Source organism: Prionailurus bengalensis, chromosome A1 (assembly GCF_016509475.1).
Source record: "Prionailurus bengalensis isolate Pbe53 chromosome A1, Fcat_Pben_1.1_paternal_pri, whole genome shotgun sequence".
Lineage (NCBI taxonomy): Eukaryota > Metazoa > Chordata > Mammalia > Carnivora > Felidae > Prionailurus > Prionailurus bengalensis.
This window is the reverse complement of record NC_057343.1, coordinates 146,971,696-146,977,377: the sequence shown is the minus strand read 5'-3', so window position 1 is coordinate 146,977,377 and position 5,682 is coordinate 146,971,696.

Sequence of the window (5,682 nt, the reverse complement as noted above, 5' to 3'; positions counted from 1 at the left end):
GGAGGACAATGATTCTTTAATGATAATTTATTCTTTTCTTGTCCCCATTATTGCTAGATGGCTTGGGGCCCTAGATACTTATTGGGCTCCAGGGACCCAGTATGGGCATTTTCAGAGGAGGATACCAATTAGCTAGTTTGGTTTCACAAAAAAGCAAAGATCGCCCTGAGGGGAAAACTCTGCCTCAGAGGGAGCACCCTTGAACTTTAACTGTCTTTACTGCTAATCATTAGAAGTCCGCAAAGCATTTGGCCTCTCTGTTACCATGTCATTATCTCCACTCTTTAGTCTAAAAATGCAGACTTTCTCTTAGTATGAAGGCAAAAATAAGGATAGCAAATTTACCATATGCATAAAAGTGAGTGACCACTTTCTACTAGTTTTAATAGCACTTCTGCTTCCCAAAATTGCCATAGGTCACCTAACTTTGACTACCCTTAGGGACAAACATTTCAAGATTTTGTGTAAGGCCCCTAAAGGATATTTTCAGGAGAGCAGAATTACCTGGGGTTCTGTAAACATGAAAAACAGCAGCTTCAAGGTTACTGAATAATGTGTGGTTGCATATTTGACTCATATATAAACAAAAAGTCAATTGCCATCTAAATCACAATTTTATTGGTTTTTTTCATTTATTTAATTACTTCATTCAACAATTTTTTTAGAATCTATTAAGTGTCAGGCACTGTACTTGGCACCTAGGATCTTATCCTGAGTAAGACAGAAGAATTCCACCCATTCAGATGCTCACATTCTGGAGGTGCAAGATGGATGGGGCAGGTGGGGGAGGCCCATGGAGGATGGTGACTCAGCAGACCATTAATTCCCAGAAGTGCTACCTTTGTATACCTGTAGAGGCCACAGAAAGTGTGTTTACTGTCCTCAAGACTGCTATATTTTTCTCAACATCAGAGGTCTGTACATTTAACAGTTGTTTTGAATCTCTTAACACTTAACCAATTTTCCGGCAATATGGTGAATTCAGTGAGTTCGTATTGACTCACAGAAGATTAAGACACTTTTCCTTTGCTTTGAAGAAAGCAAGCATTTTTTTGATATTGCAAAAGTCGACACTTAGTCATAAAAGCATTCATAGTGTAGCATATCCTAGTCATGTGGAAGTTCAAACTTTAGAGCCGGATCACCTGGGTTTGATTGAAACCCAAGTTCTACTGAGTAACAAATGCGTAATACTGAAAAGTTCCTAAACTATTTGTTCCTCAGTTCCTTATGAGTAAAATGAAAACTACACAGGATATATATGTATGCATGTATGAATTTATATGTATATAACTTTATAAAGTTATTATGGGGATTAAATAAATTAATGTATTTAATATTACCTGGAATAGAGTGTTAAGTAGTACTACGTCCAATATGAATGGAATTGCATATTACTTGGTGATTAGTTTTGAAAATCAGTAAGTAAAGTTACATTTAAATATAATAAAAATTTTCTTGAAAATCCTTAGGAAGTTACCTTTTTGGAGAACCAGAGCCCACCTGTCAATATGTCTAGCGCTGTCATTTTTTCTACCAGTTTTGGAATAGATTGCTGTTTCTCTGATTGAACATCAAGTAGTGTAGCAGGTCTGCATACAGGGATTGTGTTATATCAAAAGTCCATGTTAAACATTCGCCTCATCTTAGAAGCACTTAGGAACTGATCTAGGCCAAAACAGACTCCTTCCTCATCCCGGGGTTGGTCAGTGAAAAGGCGGGCAAGAACTGTAACCCAATGTATTTGTTTCCTCCTCTTTCACCAACTTCTCCTTGTCTCTTTTTGCCAAGACAAGATAATTGAATTCACAGAAATTAAATGTGAAGCAATTACTCTTTACAAACATCTTGAGGTGCAAAGCTTGTTAATTAATATTTAGGAAAAAGTAAGGCAAGTTGTGTCACATAAGAGATAATAATGTTGTTCTTTTCAGATAAGTATTCTGTTATTATTTGCCATGAATATTATTTCAAATGATAGCAATATTAAAGTATTTTTATACTTTCTTGAGTGTGCCCAGAATTGGACTACACTTACTGCCTTCAAAGCTAACAATACCCTGATCCAAACCCACCACCATCTCTTGCCCAGAATATGGCAACAGCCTCCCAACTTGTATGACAGCCTCTGCCTTTGGCCTCAAGAGGAAACAGTAGCCAGAACTGTCTTACAGGGCCCTCTAGTTTAACACCCTGCAAGGAGTCCCACTTCATTCACAGAAAAAGCTAAATGTCTTTTTTTTTTTTTTTTTTTAAGATTTGTTGAGCTTTGTGTTATGTCCAGGAGATGGTTTATCTTGTTAAATATCCATGGGTATGTGAAAAAATTATTTGCTCTGCTACTATTGGATGGAGTATTCATATATAGAGCACTCTGTATATCCTGTGGGCTGGTTGTATTGTTCTGATCTTCTATGTTCTTGCTGAGTTCCTGTCTAGTAGTTCATTTGCTGAGAAGAGGTGTTGAGGTCCCAACTACAATTGTGGATTTGCCTGTTGCTCTTTTCGTTTCAGCTTTTGCTTCATGTTGTTTGGTCCATACACATTTAGGATGGTTATGTCTTCCTGCTAGATCGATTCCTTTTGAATTTAGAATATTTATATTTCAGATAAATTCAGATAAAGTATTCAGATTACTGTCATTTTGTTTCTACTACTGTATTATTTGTTCCCTGTTTGCTGTGGTATTTTTCAGTTAAGTAATTTCCATTTTGCTTGTTTTATGACCTCCATCTCTTTGCTGAAATTTTCTATTTTTTTCATTTGTTTTAAGATAATTTGTAATTATTTGTTGAATCATTTTATCTTAGTTGCTTTAAAATAATTGTCAGATAATTCCGACATCTGATTCATCTTGGTATTGGTGTCAGTTAACTGTCTTCTCATTCAAGTGTGATTTTCATGGTTCTTGGTAATTTTTGAACATGTTCTGAACATTTTGGCTATTATGTTAGGAGACTCCAGGTCCTATTTACATTTTTTAATTTTTGCAGGCAGTCATCCTGTTTAGGTTTAGTATCCAGGTTCCCATATACTTTCATGGACTATGGTTTCAATGGCAATCACAGCACTATTTTGGTCTGCTTTGTTTATCTTGTGACACTGGGGCTCCTACTGGTCCCTGCAAATGCTGCTTGAGAGGTCAAGGGAGGCTTGACCTCTGCTGGTCTTCCTGGCACCTCTAGGTAGGGAAGAGATCTTTGTCAGGTAGGACGAAGACAACTTCCTGGGCCAGGTGCTTGTTGTGTGGGATCTCTCTTGCTGGTGTCTCAAGTCCTACAGGGAAGGAGAGAACTCCTTTGACCAGAGGTATTTTTGTGGCATGATCCCTCTTGCTGACACCCCCAGGCAAGTGGTATCTCCAGGCAGGTGAAGGGAACTTTAGAGTCAAAACAAAACCTTCCAAAGCGGGGGCTACCTGTGACATGGTCCCTCTTATTGGTGCCCCAGGCTACCAGGTTTCTGTGGGTGAGAGCAAAGAGTCTCAGGTCTGGCAGGGAAGGAGAATGCCTGCCTTGGCCATTTAATCTCTGCAAGACTTCTGATGCATCCCTCTTGTCAGTTAGACCATGCATACCTGACTTTGCTTGTGAGACCTCTGTTTAATCCAGATTGGAGATGAGTCTACTTGGATGCTCTTGGTCACTAGATTGGGAGTCAGAAAATAGTAGACCTGGGCCACTTTCTTCTTTTGGGGGGAGGGTTGTAAGATACCTGTTTTGTTGCTCCTCCAGTCCCAAGATCCCACCCCAGTTTGCCTTCCTCTTCTCACCTTTTGGATTTCTTTGATTTTGTCTCTTGCATCACTTCTAAAGCTCAAAGTTGTACCTAGTGAAGAGGAGCTGGGAGAGGCCAGTCTATGGCATCTTGTCTGAACTGGAAATCCATAGTCTTTTTGGTGGCTTCTGGGCCATAGGTGATGTGTCCTCTTTGGTTTCTCTGCTCTCATCCCTCTGCTCTACCTCTTGTTCACTCTTGTCCAACTCCACTGTCTTCTTTTCTGTTCCTGAGCATATCAGACATGTTCCCACATAAGGGCCCTCTCATTAACTGTTGTCTCTTCTTAGAACTTTCTCTCGCCAGATATTTGCTTGGCTGTCTCCAGTTTTCCTCATATCTGCTCAAATGTCATCCTCTCAAAGGAATCTGTTTTATCCAATTGTCCACCACTCAGTTCTTTAGCATCTGAGAAATAAAAAGACAGAGCTCAATGGTTTTGCTTATTGTGGTAAGAGAGAGCTGTGCACCTCACATACTCTTTCCAAACAGAGCAGAGGGCTGACTGTCACATTAGTCTTATACAAAGTTTTGAGAAGCATGAAGTTCAGGGATTGGCAAGATGCATAGGCACAAATTTCATCAGGAGAAGTAAAGTTGCTCCATGAGACTGTTGTTGATTGGTGGGCTGGCACTCAGAGGTATGTTTGCTTTTATTTTTAAATGAGATCCTTCCTGATTGGCTGACTTTTAAAAAGCAAGGGATTGACACTATGGTTGGCTTGTAAAAAAGCATGTTCACAGAGGTGAGTTGTCCTGATTCACTGAAAATTGTCTTTTCAGGGGGCGCCTGGGTGGCTCAGTTGGTTAAGTGTCGACTTCAGCCCAGGTCGACATGTTCCTAGGTTCGAGCCCAGCACTGGGTTCTGTGCTGAGAGCTTCAGATACCGTGTCTCCCTCTCTCTCTGCCCCTTCCCTGCTCACGCTCTCTCTCTGTCTCTCAAAGGTAAATAAAATTTTTTTAAAAAATTTAAAAAAAGGAAAATTGTCTTTTTACCAGAGCTACAGAACAAAGCAGTCTTGTTCTAGCAGGGTGTACCTTTTATTCTCACCCCACACTCAATTACCCTTATCCTGCTTTACCTTTCCTCCCTATTGTATTTATCACCTTCTAATGTAATAAATATTTACTTATTATGTTTAGTGTTTGTCTGCCTTCCTTTGCTAGAAAGGAAGCTCCACAAGTTGGGAATTTTTGGTTGTTTGTTTCTTGGTATATCTTACTTTTCTAGAATACTGTCTGGCACATAGTGAGCACACAATAAACATTTGTTAGATTATAATTATTTTTTTTACAATTTAAAAAAAATTAGAGAAAGAGAGAGAGAGCACACATGAGAGAGGAGAGGGACAGCATGAGAGAGAGAGAGAGAGAAAGAGAGAGAGAGAGAGAGAGAGAGAGAGAGAGAGAGAGAGAGAGAACCTTAAGCAGGCTCCATGCTCGGCATAGAGCCCCATGTGGGGCTTGATCCCACAACCCTGGGATCATGAACTGAGCTGAAATCAAGAGTTGACCACTCAATTGACTGGGCCACCCAGGCACCCTAATTTTGTTGGGTTATTATTTTTTTTTTTAATTTTTTTTTTCAACGTTTATTTATTTTTGGGACAGAGAGAGACAGAGCATGAACGGGGGAGGGGCAGAGAGAGAGAGGGAGACACAGAGTCGGAAACAGGCTCCAGGCTCCGAACTCACAGACCGCGAGATCGTGACCTGGCTGAAGTCGGACGCTTAACCGACTGCGCCACCCAGGCGCCCCATTTTGTTGGGTTATTATTGAATATTTGGACAGTATCCCAAGCAAGCCTAGAAAAAGCCAGTTATATTTATTTTTGTACCTGTTCCTCCCTCCCTGGACAATCCTGCAAATATGTCTTTCACTGTGAGGTACAGCTGATATGATA